This window comes from Bactrocera dorsalis, chromosome 5 (assembly GCF_023373825.1).
Source record: "Bactrocera dorsalis isolate Fly_Bdor chromosome 5, ASM2337382v1, whole genome shotgun sequence".
Classification (NCBI taxonomy): Eukaryota; Metazoa; Arthropoda; class Insecta; order Diptera; family Tephritidae; genus Bactrocera; species Bactrocera dorsalis.
This window is the reverse complement of record NC_064307.1, coordinates 1,662,754-1,690,594: the sequence shown is the minus strand read 5'-3', so window position 1 is coordinate 1,690,594 and position 27,841 is coordinate 1,662,754. Positions and strand designations below refer to the sequence as shown.

At 35.8% G+C, this 27,841-nt stretch overlaps 1 long non-coding RNA gene across 1 annotated transcript in view; it reads right to left on the bottom strand.

Annotated features, from left to right (window-relative positions):
• Nucleotides 1-315: 315 nt before the first annotated feature.
• The window catches only part of LOC125778729 (uncharacterized), a 142,190-nt gene continuing 114,664 nt past the window's right edge, over nucleotides 316-27,841 (bottom strand). Inside the window, exon 4 of the long non-coding RNA XR_007422886.1 lies at nucleotides 316-350. This is a non-coding gene — a long non-coding RNA (uncharacterized LOC125778729). The remainder of the gene's footprint in view (nucleotides 351-27,841) is intronic.

Genomic DNA, 27,841 nt, shown 5'->3' with positions numbered 1-27,841 from the left:
ACCTATGTATTATATATGATATAATGTCACCTGAGTGTCTTACAGGGAAGCCCAACGAAATATAAATGACCATTTTTCTCAAATTTCTTAACAACTTTGATGGCAGTCTAAACTTTTTACAGACTATTATAGCGATAATAGTAACATGTCAACATCGACTCTGATGTTATATGAAAAACTTCTTAAACAATAAATTTAACTTTTTAATTTTCTAAGTTTTTTCTAAAACTGAATGCTTTTCGGCAAATGTCGAGGCAATATATATATGTATATTACATTACTAATATTAATTTATACTTAAATGAATTTGCTTACCAAAGGCTACACAAAATTGCAGTCCGTGCAGATTTCTGTAAAGAAAGATAAAAATTTAATTGAAAGCTTGACTTATATAATAAAACAATGTATTAATTGTTCTCAAAAGTATGCATACACGAGTTTAGCACAAAGCTTTCAGCCGAATTGGATGAGAATCAAGTCTTTTAAGCTCTGCAGTTCAACTTAAGCCGACAAAGCCAGAGATAAGCTGCGACTTTTAATCAGCACTTCACGAGTAAATATGCCATAAATCAGCAATTCATTAATGCGTTATAAAGTAGCTTTCAAAATTAGAGCATAGCTCTGCAAACGTACGAGGTCTACAAATAAACTCACAAACGTCTTTACAGCTATAAAGATCGCTTACACATGACTAAGGAGGCATATTTGCTTGCAAACTGAAGAGTAAGATGGCGAGTGCAATGAAAAGAAGCGGCATTAAATGCACATCCAAGCAACTTTGATTAGCCGCTGCCGCCGCCGCTGCCACCGTCACTGTATGCGGTGAACCACTGCACTTTGCCAGCCAAATAAGCGGCTTAATGAGAGCAAATTACCAAGAAAGCTCATAAGCATGCCAGCAAGGTTTTCGGCTCTTTGAGCAAATCTTTGGATAAGTCTTCCGTTGGAAATAGTGCAAAAAATATGTGGAACTACACATTTGGTTTTTGTGTATTTGTGCAGCAGAGTGTGTGTGCGCTTAACGGGATGAGTGGATGTGGTAGAAATAAGGAATCGCTTTTTGATAACTGTTACTTCTAATGTTGATTGCTGGAGCTGCTAATGAGCAGAAAGTGTCTTTAGCTGCTGTGTGGTTGTTGTTTTTAGATTAGACGCTATGTGAAGTGTTTTTGCCTGAAATCAAACTTAATTGAAATTTAAATCCTATAGCAGAAATGTAAGGAGTTAGTCCGGGAGTAATTGAAATACATTATTGACTCACTTCAAAACAACAAATAGCTAATTTCTAAATTTTTCTCTGAGTAGTAAGTAGTAATGCAATTTAAGAGCTTAAATTTGTCACATATATTGCTTAATAATAATTTTTTCTACCAGGTGGCAGTTTTATTTAAATATTTTCTACAACACAAATGTTTAAAGTATTTTTTACCAGACATTCCGCAGCATGAACACACATTTTGTCATACTTGGTGAGTTTTACTTCATTTGAAAGGTGGCATCCCTGCTCAAAAATATATTTTGACGAATGTCATAATGAATACTTACTGCAAGTCTTAAATACATCATACTTGGCATACGGTAAATGTTTTGATGTATTTTACGCACTTGCAAATTAAGTATTTTTTCACGCTGGCAACTCTAATTTAAAATATGTTTAAATAACCCTCGCTTTCTAAAAGTCTTTTTTAATCGGCCCATATTTATATTTTAATCTTTAATTATTTTCGATAGGTGGCAACTCTGTTCTATAAAGATTTATTTCAGAAACTAACATTCATTTCATACCCCAATTATAAAATATTTTTCCTTTTTCGTTAAAACTAGCGAATTTATTAACCCAGGAAATACATTCAGACCACCATATCGAGAAATGTGTGAGACCCTTCAATAAGATGAGGTCAGATGAGATATTACAATGTTAAAACTAGAAAGACATAAGCTCAGAAACCTGCCATAGAATTTGTGCTAAGCAAAACAGCTTGTGATGAGATCAACGACCCCTTTAAAGTCGATTTTTAGGCCTTCTCGAAGTCTCCAGCTGCGATCTGCAACACTTAAATTTATAAACTCGGTACAATAAAACTATTCGTGAAAACTCATATATTATACAATAAATAGTGAATTGAACAAATTTCTTAATAAAAAAATCTAAAAAATAGCAATAAATTCCATAAATCATAACTGTACAAGGAAATGGCACACTTTCGAACGTGCAATACATTTCGAACGCGAAAGGAAGGAAAATCACATGCGAAATGATTCATGGAAACTCGTTTTGATTAAATTTCTTTTGCAAATAAATAAATTTTAATTTGAAAACACGAAATTATCAATTGGCCATAAATCTTTGGCATAAAACCGAACAACAAAAACAAAACCAGCGAAAACCAAAATGTTCTCGGAAATGACCTAATTTCATATAACAGTATTTTTGGATGAAATTATTGCAAACTTTTTTGCACAATTTATTGCCAACTAAACAATGAAAATCGAACAGCTAAAGTTAAGCCACCGGAATCCGATTTAATAAATCATCCGACAGCTTTGCGCTGCCAGCTTGCGCTCGCTGATGCACAACACTTATAACTAATGAGCGCACAGACACACTCACATACAGTGCACATGTGTGCATATGCTTGTGCATGTGTGAGTGCGCCTGTCATTAGAAAATAGCGCAATTAAAAAGTATTTAGAGCAGGACGCTCATTTACTGGCTTTCCACACTAAGCACTCATTGTTGCTGATTTGACGATAGAAAGTCGTTTGCCAACACAAAAATATTTATTATTTTTGCTATGGCAAAATTTTAAATTATGTATGCGCAGTAGAGTGCGCGGCAGTTCCACTAAAAACGCATTAATTAAATGAATTTATGTCAGCGATAACTTAAAATGGCTTAAATCGACTTAAAATATAAAAATCATATTATTCTCTAATACAACGCCGATTGAATGCTTCATATATAATATATATATTTTACAATTATTTGCGACTTCTTACTACTATTTTGCTATATATATTTGGAGGCCAAACCCAACAGCGAGTCCCGAATCGGTTGTTCAACAGAATTAAAGCCGCTCTCATTAACATAAGTTGACTTCAGCTCTTTTCACACACTGCACCTGAAATACATTTTTATATACTATACAACATTTATATATACGAGTATGCATGTATATATATCTATATGCATATATTTACCATTAGGTACATAAGTGAAAATCACTTACTTAAATTTTAATTAAAATTTATTATTATCACTTATTTACATATCGGTGACCGCTCAATTTTGACGCAATAATAGATTTATGGGCAAACAAAAAGCGCAAATGCCTCCAAAAATGTGTATTATTCTGCTGCTGCTGTGAAATTCATAGCAAATATTTTGAATTATTAAAAAAAACATTTAATAATATATTTTCAATTAAACTTTTTTTACAGCACTGATTTTCGTGTTAAATACAATTACAACAACTTAAAAATAATTTTTGTTGTTATCATAATTTGCGAAAGTTGATTTTAGCCCAAACAGCAACAAAGCTTTCTATGCTAAGCTTCAGTGTCTAAATTTTGAATTGAAAATTTAGTTGATTTTTGAATAATTTGCTAGCAATTAACGAAATTATGTGTAACTACGGAATGACTTTTTAAGTCGATGGACAGCGGTTGTACGTTTTTCCCTATATTCAGCTGCAGTTAATTTGCTTTGCTTATGAATCTATAATATATTTACGGAAAAATAAATCAAAGTTTTCTGCTAATATGTACTATAAAAATTGGAAATATCTGTCATTGAAGCACTTAGGGCTTTTATTCAAAGCGTGATCTTCAAAATATTAATTCAAATAAAATAAAAATAATTAACAAAAATATATAAAAATATATAAAAAACATATTTAAATAGCAGAATTTCTGCGATTCGTATCTAGTATAACCTTTTAAAGTTATCCCAATCTTAGCTTTATCAGAACAACCAGATGCCAGGATATCGCGCGAGCCACGCTAGGCATGCTAAGCATTTAGTTATTCCAGCAAATATGCAAATTACCTTAAATACTCGTGGTAAGGTCAAGTGGTGTGTGTATACAGGGTGCGGCATCTGTAGTGTTTGAACAGTATGTATGAAGAATTGATATTTACGAACCGTTTAAGTTCGTTATAATAGTTTTTAATATGAACCGCTCTTTTCGAATCAACGCTGAAGCTGACAGAGTGTCAGGCCTAGAACTTTCAAGATTACTATCGCAAGAGCGCCTAGCATTTTGGCAGTGACATTGCTGGCCGGTTAAATAAAGCATAACTAACATGTATAATATTACCGACTGAATGTTCTGTATATTTAAAATACCGTTAGATGAGGATGTTTATTAGATTTGAAAAAGAGGCTGCATTGACTCACCACACAGATATTAAGATGTGATCAACCTCAAGTTGCTTTTATTAGGTTATGTGCACAGTAAGGTACACACCAGTGATTCCTCAATAACCTCATAGTAGCATTTTTGCCAAAGTCTTCGTCATAAAATGCTCGAAAAAGTGTAGGAAAACAGAGTATATTGTTGTGTGAGAAACAACAAAGTGAGATTTTATTTACAGAATAGCCCAAAGTACTTCTGAGGGCTTAAATTAAATCAAAATATATTAAATAACCAACTTTCAAGTTAATTTTTTTGTTTACAATACAAATTCTTTCAAATAACAAGTGGCACCAGCTCTATCAAAAAGAAAATATGGAGGCAATATGAGGAAATAAATATGGTAAAGGAGAATTACAAGTAAACATTTTGCTAATTAGCTTATAGGTCATCCCGTAAATAGCTAATATTTCAATTCTTTGTAAAAAACAGGTGAATAATGGATATTGGAAATACATATTTAAAGTAAAATAAGGAAAACAGAAAATAACCATGTCTTTTCCAGGCCATTTAATTAAAAATGATTAAAAAATTTTTTTTCGGACTTCTAGGCTAAGGTCACTGCCGAATTTATTAGTAAATTCCTAAATAATTGTGTATGCTGAAACATAAAAATAAATAAATTTCTATAAAAAAAACTAAATTTTTAAAATTTTTTGGAATTTCGTCACTGGATCGCATTTAATTTAATTTTGAAATGAAATTATTTTTACGTAATGTTTTGTGAAAAATTGTCGATTTGCTTCAGGTAATAAGCGGCAACTAAAAGCAATCATGCGTGCCGTTTATTGGTACATGAATTTATGCAACTAAATTTATGTTTTTTCACTCACACATTATTAACTATGTACGTATGTTAGTAGGTATATGTTTGAAGGTATATATTTACATAACATTTCAGCGTTTTATCCTTTTATATTTTATTATTATGCATTAAATGAACGAACATATATATTTTCATTTGTTCCGTATCCCAGTTGGAACTGAAAGATTTCCGATGAAATTTTAAAAGTACTTTATGGAATACGAAAGTTTTGTAACTTTAGTAAAGTTTTTGATCTTATTTGTGGTTAAAAAAAATTTGTCAAATACTATATGCGCATAAGAATTAAAATTCTGCAATCTTAGATAAAAAAGTTGGTTTGAAAATATATTATATTCGGATTCTATACCCTGAATATGGTATATTAGGTTTGCCAACTCAGGCTTGTAAGAATCTGAAAAAGACACCGAAAACACCGATACGTAAACTTGTCCGACAGTTTAGGAGATATTGGTCTGACACTCTGTACAGGTTATTTTCTCTTCCAAGGAACTAATCATTTGCTGGAATCGCTGATATTGGCCCGCTTTAGCATATAGCTCCCATACAAACATACTGGACTAAAGCAAGCTATATATGGACAACTGCCCTATTTGACAAGGTAGCGTCACGAAACTTGGCGTGGATTATTTTCCAGTGCAACGCCACAGTCTCAGAATATATTGTTCAGATCGAATTACTACAGCATATAACTGCCGTAAAAACTGATGGAACAAAATACCTAATAAATACCTAATAAATACCTTTATTATATTTTCCCTTCCCTTGCTTTTGGTAGAGAAATATTTTTCTATCATTGACAATGTTTTTTGTATTTTTAATACAAAACTCAACTTCGAGTCTCATCCGCCTTTCAACTGCTAGCCGAAACAAATTCAATATATGTAGATGTTCATAATAGTTATAACCAGTATGCCATAACACACTGCCCGACCAAGCATCGATGGCAATAGCAAATTGAAAAAAAAATCGTTTAAATGCTCATATTTATTATGCAAATAAATTATGCACGAAGCTTGTTAAATACACATGCTATGCACACACGCTCACACACACACACGCCAAACACATGTATATGTAGTATGTGCGAATAAAAAATGTGGCAACGACTCGCTACGCTTGCGGCAGCACACACACGCACAGGCAGCTCGTTCGATTGCTTTGGCTTGATTTGGCTTAGTTTGGCCTAGCCGTCGACACTGGCGGCGGCTGCCAATTACGCTTCACTGATTGCACCACCAGCTGCTTTGCCTTTGAGGATGTGTGAGAATGCGAGTGTGTGTGTGCTGATGCATGCATTTACACATACGGGTTGTATGCAAATTATTATGTAAATATTTATGAGACAACTAAAATATGCAGCACATCGAATCCTTCAATTAAAGCATAAAATTCAGCTCATAATTTTCATTTTCCAAATGCTGGCTGCGCATTTCTATGCAATGTTAATCAATTCGTTGCGCTTTTTTATTCTTCTTTCATTAGATCACGTCATTTGCATGTTAACTGTATAATTTAATTATTATGAAAGATCACAAATACTAATTTCAAGTAAAGCCACTGAGGCTGCCGCAGTAGTCAGCCGGTTAAAGGAACGTGTGACTTTGATTTGTGATATACTAACCGTTATGTGCATACTTACGTATCACTTTATATGCCAATATACATATGCACAGTATAGTTGCAGTGTTAGTGTATGTGGTTCAGGAATTAAAATTTTTAATTTTTTATTTTGAAATAAAAATGTGTTAATGTTTTTCTATTCCAGTTAAAATTTAATTTTTAAATCTCTAATTCCATGAAATTAGTTTCATGACAGCAATAAGCGCTTTTAATTATTTTTTTTATTCTTAGAACTCATAATCCACATAAATGATGCTCATAATTTATGACGCGACTTTTTATGTTGTATTTGCTTTTTATGTTCATTTTTTAATACATAATTCCATAAAAAAAAGTTTTAATTAATTTTTCTTTGATATCACTCTGGGACATATGTAAGCCGAATTTTTTCTTATTCGGAGAAATATTTGTGTTACAGGCCAACATGAACCATTTTAGAATATTTCAGCTTGCATTCTTTTTAATTATTTGCAAAAGTCAGACGGCAATGAGTACGTAGCGAGAATTAATACGTAAAATTTTATTTTATAAAAATAAGTACAAAAACATTTGCATTTATTTTTACAAAACTATTTATTAGGAAATTTTAATGAATTTTAAAAGCGAATTTTTCAAAGAATAATATTGGACTAGATATTATTTAAATGGCTAAATAAAAGACATTTTGTTTAATACACATATTAATATCATTAAGTTTGCAAAGGTACCGAAACCCAATTTTTAAGAAATTATTATTATTGTTGAATTTATGATTTTAATAAGTCAAAAATTAAAATTACAAAAACTACGTACAACAAACTTTTAATATGCAAAAATCTCTCTCTCTGAATGATAACATGAATAAAGTTTCTCTGAAACTTTTTCTCTTTCGTCTTAATAACGGGTGATTTTTTTGAGGTTAGGATTTTCATGCATTAGTATTTGACAGATCACGTGGGATTTCAGACATGGTGTCAAAGAGAAAGATGCTCAGTATGCTTTGACATTTCATCATGAATAGACTTACTAACGAGCAACGCTTGCAAATCATTGAATTTTATTACCAAAATCAGTGTTCGGTTCGAAATGTGTTTATCGACAAATTTTGTTCAGCGATGAGGCTCATTTCTGGTTGAATGGCTACGTAAATAAGCAAAATTGCCGCATTTGGGGTGAAGAGCAACCAGAAGCCGTTCAAGAACTGCCCATGCATCCCGAAAAATGCACTGTTTGGTGTGGTTTGTACGCTGGTGGAATCATTGGACCGTATTTTTTCAAAGATGCTGTTGGACGCAACGTTACGGTGAATGGCGATCGCTATCGTTCGATGCTAACAAACTTTTTGTTGCCAAAAATGGAAGAACTGAACTTGGTTGACATGTGGTTTCAACAAGATGGCGCTACATGCCACACAGCTCGCGATTCTATGGCCATTTTGAGGGAAAACTTCGGACAACAATTCATCTCAAGAAATGGACCCGTAAGTTGGCCACCAAGATCATGCGATTTAACGCCTTTAGACTATTTTTTGTGGGGCTACGTCAAATCTAAAGTCTACAGAAATAAGCCAGCAACTATTCCAGCTTTGGAAGACAACATTTCCGAAGAAATTCGGGCTATTCCGGCCGAAATGCTCGAAAAAGTTGCCCAAAATTGGACTTTCCGAATGGACCACCTAAGACGCAGCCGCGGTCAACATTTAAATGAAATTATCTTCAAAAAGTAAATGTCATGAACCAATCTAACGTTTCAAATAAAGAACCGATGAGATTTTGCAAATTTTATGCGTTTTTTTTTTTAAAAAAGTTATCAAGCTCTTAAAAAATCACCCTATACTTATTACAAATGTTGCTCATACGCCCCGTAGATCGATATTTTGCGTGAAATCTTGAGTGCTTGTGCACTGATTTTACGGCTTTGTTGCTGTTGGTGTATCAATATTTTAAATACGTTCAGCAAATTCTGATATTATAAAAAAAAAACAAAAACAAATATAACAATTTAATTGTTGTAGCTTAAAAATTTCCAAATATGTGTATTTGTATGCATTAGGTCATAGAGGAATCAATTATTTTCCATATTTCGCATAGTTAGAATTTTCCGATTTAGGAAAAATATCTACCGTTTCGTTTGGGAAATTGGCGGTATTTTGAAGTTCACTTTCATAGGAATCCTTGTCTCTATAGGCAACAAACTGGCACGGTAGCTTTTCATTAGCTTCTTGTGAGGCGTATTTTTCACCGCAAAGACATTCGCCGTATGCAGGAAAAGCAAGTAATCACTTAACACCAGGTTCAAACTATAACGTAAATGCGAAATGGCGAGTCATAATGGATGTGTGCGCTCTGACGCTGTCCCGATGGAACACAATTCTTATCCTATTGACCAAAGCAGGCCACTTTTGGGCGATTTCTTACTTCAGACGAGCCAACTGTTGACAGAAGTGTTCCGAATTAACAGTTTGGCTACAATGGAGGAGCTAATATAGAGGATTATCTGCCAATCTTACTAATTAGATAGCAAACAGCTTAGATTGGTGCATTTTCTCGTCTTTATTGAAGAAAAAATGTAAAACATGGCGTATTTTCCTTTTGCTGGTGTTCATCTTCGACGTGTGTTCAAACAATACTTAGTCAATCATTCACAAAATTATTTTAAAGACATTTTTAGGAAGAAGTCTTATCTTTTTAAGATGCCATTGCGTAACTCAATCGCACTTATACAACGTGAGTTACAATATTACTAAAATTGTTTATAAAAAAATGGATTTCTTTTTACAAGACCTAATATTTGGGTAATACTGCTTGCTGGAAAACTTAATTTCATCGTCAATTGCCAAACTTTCACGACAAAATTCATTTTTGCCAAAGATGTGTATAATTATCTGCATATCATATAACTAATATTAAATCCCGCAACTGTCTCATCTTCAATCAACCTCCCATCAATAACATAATGTCACTTAGTGACTAGTGGCGAAACTAGTGCATAACAACATCTTTAATATACATTTTATGTCCCACTCAGTTTACTAAGGCCAACAGGACCCGCTATAACCGCACACATGCACAACTCCCCTCACAGCCATGCGAATTTTCGCTTTTGAGTCGCACAATTAGGCTCACTAATGAAGTAAGTAATTAATGCCACAACGCTATGCACACATTTCATGTAACTTTATGTCATAATTTATATTTGCCACATTCATATTTCCAGCATTTTTTATATCTAGCAGTAGTTTTATTTCTCTACTCGTTTTTTTTATTATTTCACACACAATGCCGAGCAGCAGTTCATAGTGGAGCTAGTCATATGGAATTACATAGTCAAAAGAGCATACTAACTAACTATGCGTATTCATTAAAAAGTTTTGCAGAATTCCACATTTTTATTTTATATTAACATTGCCAGTGTTAGTTGGCATATGCGAATACTATCCGCCATTTAATCTAGCATTTGTATGAAATTTTTAATTCGTCTGGTTTGCACATAATTAACTTTGTACATTTGCTTACAAAAGTATGTTTGCATAATTTCATGAATATTACGGGTTACACATGTTTGTTTGTGAATATTTATGATATTTGTTTAGTGAAACTTTCAAATAATTAGAGTTTTTGATTTTAATAAGGAGCCTTGTGGTTTGTTGCCTTCAAGTTAATGAGTCGCTTTGGGCTTTGCCCACAAATTTTCTTATTTGGTTTATTCATTTTATTAAAAAGGCTTAGCACGCATAGTATTTTCTGTAAATTTGTGTGTCAAGGCGACAGAAAATTTAAAAATAAGCTTTTACTTAAAAACACCATACAACCAAAGAAATATTCTCAAAACATCTTGGCTGCTATGAATTTGTCCATCAGATAGCCCAAGTAATTTTGATATGGCAATAAAGACCTAAACTCGGAATAAGCTCTCAAATAATTACTAATACTTAGATTTTCACTTTCGAAGCAGATTTTAGAACAATTAAGCCCCTTTGTAAATATATACATTTAGGCGCTTTGATAAATATGCTTGAAATTCTAAAAAATAAAGATTACACTTGTAAGAAGAGAGGCTTGAAAGCGGTTAAGATTAATATTAGCTGTTTGTCCTTCTTCTTCTTCTTCTTCTGTTGTCCTTAGGACTCTAAAACTTAACACTGGATTTTGTAGGCATGATCATAAAGTAAGAAGTGTGATTCTCCTTACAAAGTAAAGGGCTGTTAGGAAATGTTTTATGGCAGATCCAATTCGCACTTGGACTACTTCATGCAGCATTTTCTGATGCAATAAAATATAATTCCTGCGATTCGAATTTCGAATATTCTATTTCTCCATAGAGATTCCGGAACTGGGGTAAGGTAACTTTCTCATTTTTACAGAATGGATGCCGAAACGGCAGTGCCCTATTAATACCCCCTAATAAGGCTTGATTTGCAAAAGAGAACTCACAGGATCGATCGACCTTGGACCAGGAGGACCTTTTGACAGCGTATGGACTGATGGTAGCCCAGCGGTGGCCAGTGTCCGCAAGACCCAGGAGGAGGAGACTGAAGCACCGACGCGTTCTCATTCTACCTATAGTAGCTTTAGGGTACGCTTAATTGCCAGCTGAACTGCTTTACAGTTGCCTGAGTCTCCACCGTGACCTGGTACCCATATTAGTTTTATCACAAAAGATCCTTCCCTCCGGAAAAATTCATTTATTTCTGGGTATAATTTTTTTATCGACCCAGTAAATGGTGGATTGATTATAGAGACTCCAATACCTAACCCAAGAGACTACAAGAATTTTAACTCATCGATCATATTCAACATAATTCCTAATTCTCTTTCCAAATGTGAACCGAAACAAATTCGTGCAAACTTTCTTCAACTTTGTGGATTGCACATTTAAGTCGGTGTGTACTTTTTAGCGGTCTTTGAATCGATTACGCAGTATTGACCGACTTTCACCACGCTAACCTAAATTTATTTCATTTTTAACCTGTGATGCCGACACTTGCAAGTGGTAAACTGTTCAACTTTCGACAATTTATTATATTGACTTAACGTTTGCGCAGCCAAACCGTGGCAGCAAACGCGCAAGTGTGTGAGTGTGAAAAGAGAAAACAAAAACAAATGCGTTGAGAAAGTTTTTGAGGCACACAGCAAAAAAGCCGGTATGTGCCGAGGAAAGAAGAAAAGAAATTAAAAGTGGCAGCAAAAGCCAAGCCGAAATGTTCGAGTCTGTGCTATTGGCGTTTTCGTGTGAGTGTGTGCGTAGCAAGCTACGCAAACAACTGGTGTCGGCAAAGGATTGGATAACCCAATTTGCGCTCATAGCTTTTGCCACACATTTCCACTCTTTGCCATACATTCGGCGCATCAATCGCCGCCTCTGTCTCGCCTGCCCCGAGCATTGTTGCCACGTAGTGCCGCAAGTGCAACACTGTAGCTGTCTGCCATGTTGCATTTAACACACAAAAAGTTGATAAGTCAACTAACAGCCGGGCGAGAAGATGCCGTTGTCCCACTAAACCGGCGCGCACTCATTTCACACTGCTGCACGTAGCTACAAAGCTGTCTTAATGGCGAATTGAGAAGGAGATGGAAGAAACTGTGGATCCACAAATCGACAAGCGCTAAGTGCATTTTTGCGCTTACACGCCGCCGCTCGATCCGCTCATCGTTGAAAATTGACTGCTGCGCTGCTGCTGCTCTGCCGCCGCCACTGAGCACTTTGACTTTGCCCATAAAAATACTTTTTGTTCGCCACTTCCTAAGTGTATGTCTTGTCTGTCTGTGTGTGTATGTGTGTGTGCGAGTGTGTCGGTGCCGTGAAGCATTGCGCGCGTCTGTTTTGCGACAAGTTAGCTTATTATCCCTTCCGTAGTTCATTCTTACTTTCACGACGCAAGTTTGCAATATCAACCCGCCAACTTCATGGGCACACCTTGGCCCCCGGCGGTTAGCGAGCAAGCTGGTAAACAACGCGCGCTAGACTGACTCTCCTCTTGTTCGCTTTTGCGCTTCTGCCGGTTTTAATTGCATTTTTTGCCGACTGCCAAGCGCCAGCCAACCTAACTGATTCACCATCTGCCCAGCTGCCGGGCGCTGCCGGCTACGTAGCATAGCTTTGGCAGTGTTAATTGATAAATGCCCGTGAAATTGTTGGAATTTGTCTGCTATAAACTTTCATTTGTTGGCATAAAGGACACTAAATCAAGACCTATACTGCAGAATTTCAGCAGTTGCAGTTTGAGTTAGCTTCTGTTTAAAAAATACACACATTAAGGTAGTGCACGAAGCCTCTGAGATTGCTTAATTTTCTAAGCTCATATCGTTGAGATAAAGTGTGGAAATGATATCTCAGGCTAGCAACTTTATGTAACAGAAAATTAAGATATTCTTCATATAAACTAAAAAACATCGAAACTGCTGAAAAATGTCGAGTCACTGCTTAAAACAGAAGACTGTTCATACACTAAAAAAGTACACAGGAACGCACTCAGTTATTGTAAAATTTGAAACATTTTAAGTAAATTTATTCGACCTACCCTAAATCATACTATTCAACCCAAATCCTCAATAACAATTCTACGAAAACTCCATCAAATGCGAAAGTGCTGAGCGCGTTGCCGTGAAAGTTTATCGCTCAACTTTTTTCCACAAATGAGTAAAAGTAATGCGGCATAAAGTCGACTAAAAAGTAGCGCTAGAAGGACTAGATATTTGGAAAAATCATTAAACTCCAAACGAATTAAATCGAGTGTTAAGAAAGTCATTTGGAAGTGCAGCATAATTGGGTAGTAAGTAGTAAGATGTTACTGCATACTTCTATTCGCTTTATCATAAGCGTGTAATCAAAGCGAAAATTGCCTAATGACGGCAGCATAACGCAGGAAGAGCAATAAAGCGATGAGGTTTTAGAGTGCAAGTAAGATTATTACTTCATTAAGGAAACTATTTTCGCGCGAGAGGAAAGAGGCCATAAAAGAAACAACTGCAATCCGAAGTTCACGAAAGTGAAAACTTGGTGAGCACTTTGTAATTTAAAAACTAAAAATATAATTAATTTTACAACTAAAATATTGGGGAACTCACAACGTGTCATAAAGCATTGTAAGATCATAAATTTTTATACTAGTTTAAAAAAATTGTTGTTGGATTGCATACTAAAATAAGTTTACGCAAATACAACTCTGAACGGCATATTTTCGGATCGTTATAACCTATAACTTTATGAGACTATGTGAAACCCCTAAATACGTTTTAAAGTCATGAACTCGCCTACTCTCTGGAATTTCATTATATGAGTACTTTCTCGGAAAAGTGCACGCAAACTGCATATAGCTTCATTTCTCTCTCTCATAACACCATTATTCAAGAGATTTAAATTAATAGGACAAGTTCTGTTTTGATAAAGTTTTAAATATCAAGTTCTCTTCCATAATCCAGTTCAACTCACATATACACTTGCCTCACTTTTCCAAATTGCGCAAAAAACACCAAATTTATGTCGAAAGCAGTAATTATGTCTTCAATTTTAGCTTGGCTAAATTACTCTCAATTTGGAAAACATTTTATGCTTGCTAATCAAACTGTCTCCTAAGCACCACTTTTCCCTTTGCGCTGCCACTTTATACATGATTATCCCACTTAAATGAAAACGTTTTAAAATTCCGCAAAGTAGAAATTAATATTGAAATGTCAACGCTTGAGCAAATGCAAAGCGCATATTTAAGCGCCGAAACAAAAACAAATCGTAAAGTAGAGGGAAGCACTGGAGCATAAATGAAAAAAGTGATCCCTGTAGGAAATAAATTTATAAAATTATGAAATCATATCAGAAGGAACTCTGGGGTTTGTAACAATTTATATTTGTACTATATTATATTGAAAGTACTAATTTACAAAATTTTAAAAGTTAGTAGAATTATCTACAAAAGATTTTGATGACCCAAAATTATAAAATAAATCAAAATTGTTTGAAGAATATAACAGGCTATATAAACGGGTATTACGCCAGATCCGAAAAGAGGAGAGCTAAATGTCGAAGAAACTCATAAAGCATACTCTAAGTGTAGAGATCAGGAAAAAATATAAATATGCGTATGTCCGTCTATATATGGCATACGTGAACTAGTATACATGTAAGTCAGTATTAAACATATTGTTCTGAAATTTCGCACACGTCCTTTTCTCCACAAAAAGCTGCTCATCTGTCGGAACCCCCGATATTGGATTATGGCCTTTAGCTATCATACGAAAGATTCCTTGTTCTTTTACTTGAGTATGGACAGGTATAAAAGATGCAAACTCCGAAATTATTAGCGTCAATATTTTGAAATTGTAATTACACGAACTTAAAGAAATTATCATCATAGGAAACCGCTCCAATGCGATTAAGTATACCTCCAATTTCCTACAGGGTTATCTGCTCCTACAAACTTGCAGATACCTTTTAATAGGCGAATATATGATGGAATTGGCGCGGCGGCACGTTGCATAATGCTTTGAGCATTTGATTATATTTGCGCTGCACTTGCGCTACAAGACTTAGCAGCCCTTTCTTACTTGCCGCAAATTCCGTGAAGGGCTCTATAGCTCTGTGAGCACGGCTGTGTTGCAAGGTATTGCACTATACTGTACACAAATGTCCTTTGAACGGCACGCGTTATAGCTTTGACTCAAAGTCAAAGCTCGGAAAGCCTTTGCCATAAAGACACGGTGATATGGTTTTTATGATTCGCCTTTTGGCAATGAATGCGGAAGCAGCAAAAAGCAAATAGTGCTAAATACGCTGCAAAAAAAGAAAACAAAAATTGGCAATTACATATGAGCACGTATACACCTGCTGCCCTTTCATCGAGCGCTTTCTACCGTGCATGCCGCGCTTTGACGTTGTGCCTTTATTTGTTGTACTTTCGCAAAAACAATTATGCTTTGATTAGCCGTTTACAACGTGCATGACATGCTCTCTATGCAACTGTGTTTGTGTGTGTGTATGTGGCATGCGCGCTTAGCAAGCGTGGGCTATATGTATTTACATATGTAAATATCATGTTTTACAATAATATTTATTCACAGTTGAATAATAATTGATTGTTTGCTTTTTACTGAAATTTATTCGAACGCATAATAAAAACATATGAATAAAGCATTGAACGCAATTTGCTTTATTGTTTGATTTATCTGTTTTATTTTTTCAATTCCCCGGGTGGATGTTTGTAAAAGTGTGTATGTGTGTGGGTATCAAAGTACACCAAACACCTAATTAAAAATTTATTTAATTTTCTCAATTAAATGTTTGATTAGAAAAATATAATGAATACGATCGGAATTTAATTTGTATTCGCCGCATAATTGCCAAACTAATCAACTACATACTGGCATGATTACAGTTAGGATATTGCCCGTGAAAAAAAGACATTGGTATGCAAAATGTTATTTTTGGCTAATTAGATTTTTTAAACATTATTTTTTAGTGTCACTTGGAAAAATAACAATGTACCAAAAAAGCGTAGAAATCTGAAACACGTGTAATTATTGGATTTGCTGCTTCAAAATCAAATTATTTATCTTGTTTAACAATTTAAGTTATCAATTACAATTTTCAAATGTTTTTGCCATTTGAACAAGTTTTTAGAGCTCTATCTGGAAATATGTGATTATTTGACTGAAAGAATATATCAAACAGATTATTAATCACAAGGCGCGTTAATTGTCAAAATATTGTACTCTCAGTGTGGTCCAACTAAGCACCATTTTACTTTTCCTAGTTTCCGAAATCAAAATCCTCATAGTGAATAAACCGAGTTCGTCCATTCTATAAGCATCAGATCCCCTTTAACTAATATTACTATGTTCTGATCTATCCACTATTTCAATAAACAGGGGGTTATTTTAGGGTACTTCCCCTTAAATTACATTTTTACCACAAAAAAATTAGGCTTTTTCAATGGGATCAAGGCTAGGGTATATTGAAAATGTTTCAACAATGTCTTTTGAGAAGTCCGCTTTATCATGAGCACAAGTATTTGGGTGGCAGAAAGAGCTTGGGAAGGGCGTGAAGTCATCGAAGGCTTGTCTCATGCGAAACGCCTACCCACCTTTGTTAATGGCATTAACATCAAACAATTCAAAGAAACAGTGCTTGAAAATCGTCATACTGGGAAATCAGGATCTCAACACCTCTTCTGAACCAACTTAACTCAGTTTGGTTATTGTTTTGGGTATGAAGTGTGTCAAAAGCTCATACCAAAAGACCTGAAACTTTTAGGCAAAAACGACGTAGAGTGGAGGCTACAGAAGAGATTTTAGGGCCATAACTTCAATAAATGTATTATTATTGTTTGGTACTGTCCAAAATTCGCTGAAGGCTATCCCAAAAAGTTAATTTGATTAAGTGTATTATTACATGCGATTGAGCCACTTGTCATGGCCCTTTTTGAACTCGATTTGATGTATCTCAAAAACATGTGTTCTGATCGTATCGAGGCGGTTGATGCTTCATCGAAATGCGTGTCGGCAAACTTTGATATATTCTTTTATGTTTAACGTAGAGAAGCAAAAAGAACCCATCAAATGATGTTTTGAGTACTCAAAAATGTAGTTGTTTTAGCCGATGTATGATAATTTGCATTGTCGTGGTGAAGAGTGATCCGTCTTCAGTGGTTGGTTTTGGACGATTTCCTGAAAGATAACTGGAGAATAAATGGTGTATTCGGCCTATTTCGATCGATCTGGCAATATTAGTTGGTGCATCGCGTCAATCACCGGAACAATAACTAATTTTGGACGACCTTCACGAAATCCACCTTAGATTGTGTTCTCCGACCTTCACTGAGCTCACCATACCGGTAATAAACACAGGTACTCATCGGAAGAAACTGAACTAAATTCATTCATGTATTGTGGCTGAGTTAATTCACGTCGAAAGTGGTTCTTATCAACCGTCCAATTTGCGGGAGTCTAAGGTATTTTGGATGTCATATCGGAAAATGTGGAGAAATGGCTGGAGAGATCGAGAAAAGGTGTTCCAAAAAATTTGTGCGAGGTTCAAAGCAAGTACATGAAAATCTTCGTATCCATACGAAGGAATATTGAAATCACAACGAACAATTTTTTCTACCATCTACCTGTCGCGAATATTAGCATGGTAGTTTAAACAAACCTAACCGCGGTTGAGGAGGTCTACTTATCGGTTCTGATATAAGCTGGTCTTCGGCATCTCGGCCGCGCTAATAGAAATGAACTGAATTAAGGACAGATCAGACTTAGTATGTGATGATTGCGAAAAATGAATAAGCTGACCTTTCCTCCAAACCTATCGAAATTTTAGGCTTCTTCATTATAGATTATGTCTTCTTCTTGCTTTTACCGCAAAACTATTTATGCAAATTTATGCAATTTTGATACAACTATGAAACCTATTCCTTGTTATCATAAACCAAACCCAACTTAACCTAACTACTACAGATTAAAATGGCTGTTTGGTGGAAATTTTACTCATATGGAAAATATTGTTTCTTATTGTAGAAATGAAATGCCGTAAGATCCCTTGATATGCACTATAAATTATTCCGAAAATTTTAACACTAAAATTCTTGCGTCGCGTTTATTAAGATTAGGCCGCCGTAAAGACTTACGCACATTCACTTAACACTTTAAAGCAAACCAAAAACTTCTCAACAGTCTTTGTTTTTAGAAATTCTGCCTCCAAACCGCTTACTTTTTATAATACGGAGTGGCTTCTTTCTTTAAATGGACTTCGAGTTCAACTCTATAACTGAGTTCTCTGATTATACTTTTACAAGAAACTATCTTTTATAATACGAACTAGATGCCATTGGAAACCAGTTTCTTAAGCGAAGACTCTGCTTTCAATTTTGAAAATAAATTTGAAACAATTAAATTCTTTAATTAATATCTACACCTTTCAAGTAGCATCACAGAGTGCAGAGTACAGAGTGCAGTCCCTACTCGACCTGCTGTAAACTTGCGCATATTCATATTCTTTCCCAACAAATTTAATATTTAACCTCAATTTTAATTGCACGAGTTCAACCTAAATGAGACGAACTTTTGACACCAATTATTCAGCAGCAGGTCACTTCTAAGGTTATGAACTACATAACTTTAATTTTCTACATTTAACCAACGACAGGCTGGGCGTCTACGAATTCGCAAGCAAGAGTCGAGTTCAGAGTGTGGCATGCGGCATGTGGCGGGTGGTGTGGTGTGTGTGCGCCCAACAACTTGGGAATTGCGTCTAACGACAACATGCCAGTCACATTTAATTATGTTGAATGCACTTGAAGCGACGCTCAGCTGCGCGCAAATGCAACAACAGCAGCAAAGCGAAACGGCAACGCGGCCTGAAAGGAGTGAACCATTAACGGCAGAGGCAACACCAACCATCACCAGCACCACCAACAGCATGAGCGCCACTCAGCTTTACTTGTAAGTTGGATATTATGCGGTGGCATGTAGCGCTCGCAAAGCCACAGCCACCGCGACAGCCATAGTTACAGCGGTCCTCGCCGGCGCTTGAGCAAACAATGCACAATGAAGCTGTGAAAATCAACTGAAACTGAAGGGAAAAATACGATGACGACGCCACCAACGAGGAAATGGCAAAATTACGAAAGATGGAAACTCGCAAAACTGACCCAAATATTTGCGGCGGCGAAGGCAAGCAAAAATAAAAGAAATCTAAAATAACAACAACAAGCACGTAGTAGCAATGTGCCAATTTTATTTATAGCAAAAACAACGCGTAATTCATCATAAATCGTGATGGACTGACGACTTCATAGCTGGCAGAGGGCGGCGGGTGTTGTAAATGAAGCGAGTTTGGACGTTGCTTAGCTGGTTGCAAAGTTAGATGAGAATTTCGCAAGAATTCAATTCAGAAGATTTGTGTCTTTTTTCCTAATTCGGTCGTACAATTCCACAATTCCAATTGCCAAAAGATGAAAGTGGAAGTGCTTGGCGGCGCTGTTTGGTTACTCTTCTTTCAGAGAATTCAAATTCAACATGTTTATGTAACCGTTATATCGGTCAACGCAATAAGAAGAGAAAAACTTCACTTTCATTGAGATCTTTAATCCACGAATGAATGAGGAGGAGATTAATAAAAAAATAATTAGTTAAGCCACTTCAAGGGAATTGATTTACGAGCTCCTTAGTTCATCACTACTGAGCTTGCAGGCAGGCTACCCATCGCTTTCCCATTTATTTTTTAGATTACTGAGGAATGTTATCCAGGTCATTGGTTATACATACGTATTCTCCATTAACTTATAACTACCGGGTCAAAATCCATTTGCTTTTTGTTTTACAACAACACGCTTAATTGAAGAGCTAAGTTATCCAAAAAATAGCATTTTTGATTTCTAGAAGCTTTTGAGGTCAATTAAATACTTCCATTCCAAAAATCATAGAGGTTTGAGCAAACTAAACAATATATTTTATAAGAGAAAACCTATATAACTCACTTTTTCCTTGTACCTAAAAATTCTAACGTTCTAGATTCGAAATTCAAAAACAGACAGAACAAAATAAACGAAAGAACGAATTTTTCCGAACGCCGTTATACTCTACGCTTTGCTATATATTACGCCTTGAAGGACTGTGCCATGAGGGCAATAACTTTATAAATATCTTGCTATAATTCATTCGATTCAACTTGACTTAAATCCCTTTGAGACTATATCAAACGGAAATATTAACCTCCTATTAGAGTCTCTAAAGAATAATCGTAGCACAGCTGCTGCACAGCAACCAGACGGGCCATGTGGCGGCGTGTCAAAGCGATAACCACCAGCATAACGCAACGATAACGAAGCGCAAATGCAAAGTGTCCTGGCTGTTTTGGCAAGTGTTGCAGCTATGATTGCGTTTCACAGTTCATTTGTGCCCATCGCCGCGCACTCAGTGGCAATTTCATTTCTCATCTAGCAAACCGAAAGCACACAAACTGCAATGGCTGCAGACTGACGCGCACGCCGGCTGACAGCCCGGCTGCTTGGCTGGCTGGCTGGCTGTTGATTGCGCGCCATACAGCCATATGATGCATCATCATCGATCGCTGATGGCGTAGACTGATGGCCATGATGGTAGTGTGCCGACGCTTATCAATTTTGGCGCTTTGAGTGTTTCCACCAAGATTCTGACTGATTGAGTATGGTGTCGCGGTGTTTGCATTGTATTTCCCTGCTGTTTACATTTCATGTAGGCGCGCACTTACACATACCCATGCAAATGATTGCAGGGCTCCCTACATTCCCCTCTTCTAAAGGGTGATTTTTTTAAGAGCTTGATAACTTTTTTTTTAAAAAAAAAACGCATAAAATCTCATCATCATCAAAATCTCATCGGTTCTTTATTTGAAACGTTAGATTGGTTCATGACATTTACTTTTTGAAGATAATTTCATTTAAATGTTGACCGCGGCTGCGTCTTAGGTGGTCCATTCGGAAAGTCCAATTTTTGGGCAACTTTTTCGAGCATTTTCGGCCGGAATAGCCCGAATTTCTTCGGAAATGTTGTCTTCCAAAGCTGGAATAGTTGCTGGCTTATTTCTGTAGACTTTAGACTTGACGTAGCCCCACAAAAAAATAGTCTAAAGGCGTTAAATCGCATGATCTTGGTGGCCAACTTACGGGTCCATTTCTTGAGATGAATTGTTGTCCGAAGTTTTCCCTCAAAATGGCCATAGAATCGCGAGCTGTGTGGCATGTAGCGCCATCTTGTTGAAACCACATGTCAACCAAGTTCAGTTCTTCCATTTTTGGCAACAAAAAGTTTGTTAGCATCGAACGATAGCGATCGCCATTCACCGTAACGTTGCGTCCAACAGCATCTTTGAAAAAATACGGTCCAATGATTCCACCAGCGTACAAACCACACCAAACAGTGCATTTTTCGGGATGCATGGGCAGTTCTTGAACGGCTTCTGGTTGCTCTTCACCCCAAATGCGGCAATTTTGCTTATTTACGTAGCCATTCAACCAGAAATGAGCCTCATCGCTGAACAAAACACGCGCGCGAAACACATTTCGAACCGAACACTGATTTTGGTAATAAAATTCAATGATTTGCAAGCGTTGCTCGTTAGTAAGTCTATTCATGATGAAATGTCAAAGCATACTGAGCATCTTTCTCTTTGACACCATGTCTGAAATCCCACGTGATCTGTCAAATACTAATGCATGAAAATCCTAACCTCAAAAAAATCACCCGTTATATGTGTGTTGCGTGTGTGTGCAAAAATGGCAAACTGCAATCATGCAAGTTGGTTGTTCTTGGTCGTTGGTCCTTGGTCCTTTGGCCCGCTGATGGCGAAACGCGCCAGCAAATAAGGCAAAGACGACAATGTTGTGTAATTGAAACACGCGACCTAGCGTCGGCGGTGTGAAGGTGACAACAACGTGCGCGCTGCAACAACAGTGGTGTCTTTGCAGCGTAAGGCCTTCGAGGCGTGCGTACAATGCGAAATGCCTTTCAATTTTTGTAAATTTCCACTTTGACACAGACATTTATGATGATGGCCACCAGCAGCACAGCAACAACTCGCCACTTTCCTTTATCGCCACATGCCTCTGATGCATCTGTATTGCAGCAATTTCACTTAAAGTAACGGCGCGCGAAATGCTACAACGCGAACTGCATTAAAAGAGAGACGAGACAAAGCGTCAAAGTAGAGATTCGATATTTGCGCTTCCGAAGATTGCGGACAGACAAGTGCGGCAAGTGGAGGGAGCATTGAAAGACAGTAACTGCTCGCACAAAGTAGACTGCTTCCGTGTGTATATTTAAGTGTACATGTGGTTGCATGCGCTAACTTTTAAGCCGCTTACATGGGAGACATTCCTAGCTGTTCTTACTGCACATCTATCTCTTGTTGCTCAAAGTCATAAAAGCGCTTGCGCAAATTCGATTTAACTCGCTTTTCTTCCATTTTCCAATTATGTTTATACAGCTAGAGTATGCGTATGTGTGCCCGCAAACAATGAAGCTTGAGTGCTTCGCTCACATAATTTCTATTTATTTCTATTTATTTTTTATTTACCACTTGAATTAATGGCTTTTGTATAACTAAATCAGTAAATAGTTTAAGAAACAAGAAAAAACGTTAACTTTGGTTGCACCAAAACCCTTTTCAAATAAAAAAAAATTCCTTATAAGATGTTGATTCCTATCGTTCAGTTTGTATGGCAGCTATATTCTATAAGGATCCGATGCCAGCAATTCCGGCAAATGAGCAGCTTTTTGGTGAGAAAAGATCGTGTGCATCTGAAAAACCGCGAGACTTGTTCGTGTATATAAAGACAGATTGGAGGATACAGATAAACTGACTCAGCTCGTCATGTGGACTAATTGTACGAGTATATACATTGGACAAATAGTTATCCGGGAATTGCTAATAAAACTCAAAATTTCTCATTTTTCATCAATACTTATTTTATCCTCTTCAAAGGAAAACACACCACTGATACACTTACGCCAACGATTTTTCCTGTCTTCGATACACTTTTCAAAATAACTTTTTAGGATGGCTTTCAGCCCTTTCAGCGATTTTTTTTCTTCAATCGATTTATTCAGTTATTCCAGATAACTAGAAAATCAAAAAAAAAGCAACTTCAAATCTAATGAAATCTGGTGGTTTATCAATGGTATTTATTTCATTTTTGGCTTTAATGTCGGTCATATTCCTGGCTCGATGTGAGAGCGCATTATCATAGTGTAAAATCTTTGAATTGTCCTTCCACAATTCTGGTCGTTTTGAAAGGATATTCTCACCTAAACGCCTCAATTTGGCCACATAGAACTTCTCATTAACCGTCTGTCTCTTGCCATCTCTCTAACACTTGTCTGACGATTTTAAATCGCCATATTCTTCACTTTTTTAATATTTTCATCAGTCGAAGATCGCCCAGAACGAGAAATGTCTTCAACGATCCCTTGATCGACTTTGAAGGCTTTGTACCACTCGTAGGCTTGTCTGTTTGAATCAAGCCTTTTTTAACAATTGCAACGATTCCATAAACGAATATCGGTTAAAAATAAAATAACTTGAGACAAATTCTTTATTTATTATTTTTAGAAATTCAGGATAGTCCTACCAACTTAGCAAAATATGTTTTTTTGAAATACTCGTATAATTTACCCGGGAATTTAATTACAATTTCCGAACACTTTTTATCACAATGTATGTACTATATACATATATATTTATTCCATAAAATCAAAGATTTCATGGCAAACTTAATAAGCTATCTTCAGGGTAAAAAGATAATTGAGGCATTGAAATATACTATCAAACACGTAACAAAGTTTGGGTGGAACCTAAGGTTAGATTTTAATCCATATAATTCTGAAAAATACTTAATATTCGAAATGACAATATATTCAGTTTAGGGAAAGCTGAGAATCGATTTTATTTAACAGAACATCGTCTTCAGTTCATCTAGTGATATATGGGAGCCTGCTTTAGAGGCTTCAAAATATCGATTTTTTTAGGATTTTTTGGGAGGGAAAAAAATTATTGATTTAAACGAAATTTCTAGGGTTTATAATTATATATTTAAACATCATTCAAAAATTTTTTGGATACGAAATCTTTGATATTCTGCCTTTGGAAAGCACTTGCCCGATGCATCTCGCATGTGTATTTGTCGGACGGCGGGTAATACATCTGCTAGACGCTCGATCGCTCTTTCCCTTCTGGCTTCGAAAATATTTCGAAACCCCATCTATAACTTTGAGAACATATTCTCAGATAATTTTTAAAGAGAGTTAAGCAAAAAAAAAAGAAATCGATATTTTGAAGCTTCCAAAGCAGGCGCCTCCTTAAATATTCTTATAAAAATTGTGCAGAATATTTTGAATTTTTAAATAATTTTATAAATAATCACAAAAGCCTGGCTTTATAACATTCAAGTGATGTTCGCTATAAATCAACCGCAATACAAAAGGGTTAGATGACTACTCATTGCTGTACTCAATCTACAATTTTCAAGTTATGACTTTGAATTAAAGCGAACGTACCTAAAAAGCAGACAATGAGGAGTCCAATAATAAAAACTAAAATAAATGACAACTGTGTCAGCGGCAGGAAGGCGCTGTTGTACTAATAGAACACGCCTTCACACCAACACATATTCGCAGCAGTAGGCGCTTAAAAAGAACAACTGAGGAACCGTAAATTTTCCGCCACACGCAGCACTCTCTTTACCATATAACGAACATTGCCTTGACGCTTGCATTTCGACCCGTTTGCCTTCATCGTGGAAGTTGTCACACTCGCATTTTGTGGTAACGTTCGAAAAAGTTAGCGTCAACATAACAAATGGCAACGCATCAATCTTAATCCGCGCAATTATTAAAAACCGCCTCGTCGCCAACAACAGTCAACAGTTAGTCCGGCGCTATGAGTCCGTCGTCCCATCAAAGAGCCAGCAGAGCATCTACAGCGATGCGTTGTTGCTGGAATATTAATGCGCAACTTTTGACTCGACTCATTTAAATTAAAAACGAGCCCAAATGAAACGCATCCCCTTTTCTCCCCCTTCCCCCTTTGTATTCAACAGCACTAATTCGCCACGCTTTATATCAGATAGCCCAAGCGCAAGCAGGGCAGCCAAGGACGCTCATTTGTATAGGCAGCAGAAAACAACAAAAAATAAAAAAGCACCGTTAAAATAAAAGGCCTACAAAAGAAAATTTGAAGTCATTGGATGGTGATGAAATCGTTGTTGTAAAGGCGTAGGCGTACAAAGATGAGGATAAACTATGTTGACTGACGAGTCGATATGTTTGCAGAATTGAAAATACTTTGTATAAGTCTTCAAATTGGCATATCGATGAAAATATATTTAAAGTTATACAGTCAGTACGAGTATTTGCTGTAAGAATAAGCTTCAACTTTTTAAATATTTTTGGAATCGTTATATGGTTTTAATTTTGATACATTTTCCTTATAATAAATACCAAAATTCTTCAAACTCGTTTATTTGTATACAAATATTTTTACACATCAGGGTGGCACTTAACTTTATAAGTATAATTATTAGAATTGATTTCCTCAGTGTTAATTTTTAACTTAATTCTACTATTAACATGTGGATCACATATAAGCTTCGATTCTTTGAAATCTTGCTTAAGTGCCGTTTATGCTCTGAAGTGCCAAAAACTAATATTGGGCGTATTTTCCAGATGTGGCTCTCAGGCAGAAATTACGGTGCAGGGCAGACATTTGAGAACAAAGTGGAAGCTAATACCGCCACCGAGGCTTACCTTATAGATTTCCAGAAGTACACAATTTCAAACAAATTTAAATGTAGCACAAACACTTGGAAGTATAAAGAGCTAAAGCGTTGGAACTAAATTTCCAGTTTTAAAACAACTTTTTTTTGCAGAATAAATACATATTGGAACACCCTCGTATTTGTGCATCTAAAATAAAAACACAGTATTAAGCTAAATACCGCCTGCCCAAAAACAAAAAGATCTAACTAATGACTGTCATAGCTGTTTCCTCATAATTTGTGCCATCATTCGTCATAAGCGTGATAATGTTTTTGTTTTGCTCAACTTGCGGCATATTTTATGTGCGTACTTCATATTGAAATTAAAGTGATGATATCAATTAATTCGCGACTTTATGGCGGAAATAAATCTGTGTTGAAAATTCACTGCGTTGGTTTCTGCAGTTAAACGTATTTATTGAAATGTGTACATGCATACACAGCACCACAATGACGATTGAGCTTTACGTTCAATACATTTTGATTATGATCCGCACTGCGGTAAACAGAGCACTAAAGATTAGCTGGATTAAATGAGCCAAAATGTTCACTTTGGGAACGAGAAAAATAAATTTTCGCTACTCATTTGCCTGACCTGGTTGTTGTTGGTCATTATTAGATTTGTGTAACTACCGGAAGAAAGAATTGCAAATCAGGACGATTTAGGAGAAAGCACATTTTGATAAACGTTTAACTATTATTAGTTATGTAATAAACCTAAAAAAATTAATAAGATTTTATAAAAGTTCGCGTTATGTTGGGTATTCTCATTATTACAAAATAGTTAAAATTCCATCGTATACTGTACTTAATCAATCGCTTATAGTCTAACTCACTAAATTAAAGTACAATTCTTACATTAACAAATGTTAGCATTTTTCCACGTTCACAAAGTTAAGAAAACTATTATATTCGTTTCTCCAAGGTAGTTGTGTGAGAAATGTATGTTTCCGATTTATTAAATTTAACTAAACTTTCTATTTACAAATGTATGTCAATGATAAATAATTTGAGCAGAACTTAATATTAAATTTATAAGCCTCATTCTCCAGCTATTGATTTAATACAATAGCAAACCAAAAGCCAAGTACTTGCTATAATTCATTGTTCCACTACAAAGCTATGCACGTAATTCTCATTTTGTTGAGGTTGATCATTTTAATACAATTTTTTATTGCCTTTTTATTGCCACGGGCATTAAATGTTGGTAATAAACTAATTTCCTCTTGAGGGATGAGAATAGGTTTGCGTGGAAATGCTGTATTTCCGTCGCAGCAATATGCAAAAGAGGCACTAAATTGTTCATATCATTGTTTAGTATATATTCTGTATGGTAGATTTGTAGTAACATTTTATATAAATGTGGAGTTTTTGAAATTATGATATTTAAAGCTAAATTCTTGGCACTTATATAGAACTATTCCGAATACAGTTTAGCTCCAAAAGAAATTTTTGATATTTTACTCTTATTAAAAGTTTAATTTCTTTATAAAGCTTTAAAGCCGGATTTTTAATTTGCTTCACACGAATTCCCTCGTGTCCAAAGCCAAAGGTATATTTCGCGCGAAATTTAAAGAAGAATTTGCAAAGAGAATTTGTGAACGAAAGTCGCCAGCAGAGCTCAGTAGCGCCATGTGGCATGCAGCATGAAAAATAGGAGGTGTGTGGTCAGGCTGCAAATAATTTCACACTTTAGCAAGAAGAATAAGAATTTTCTGTGAG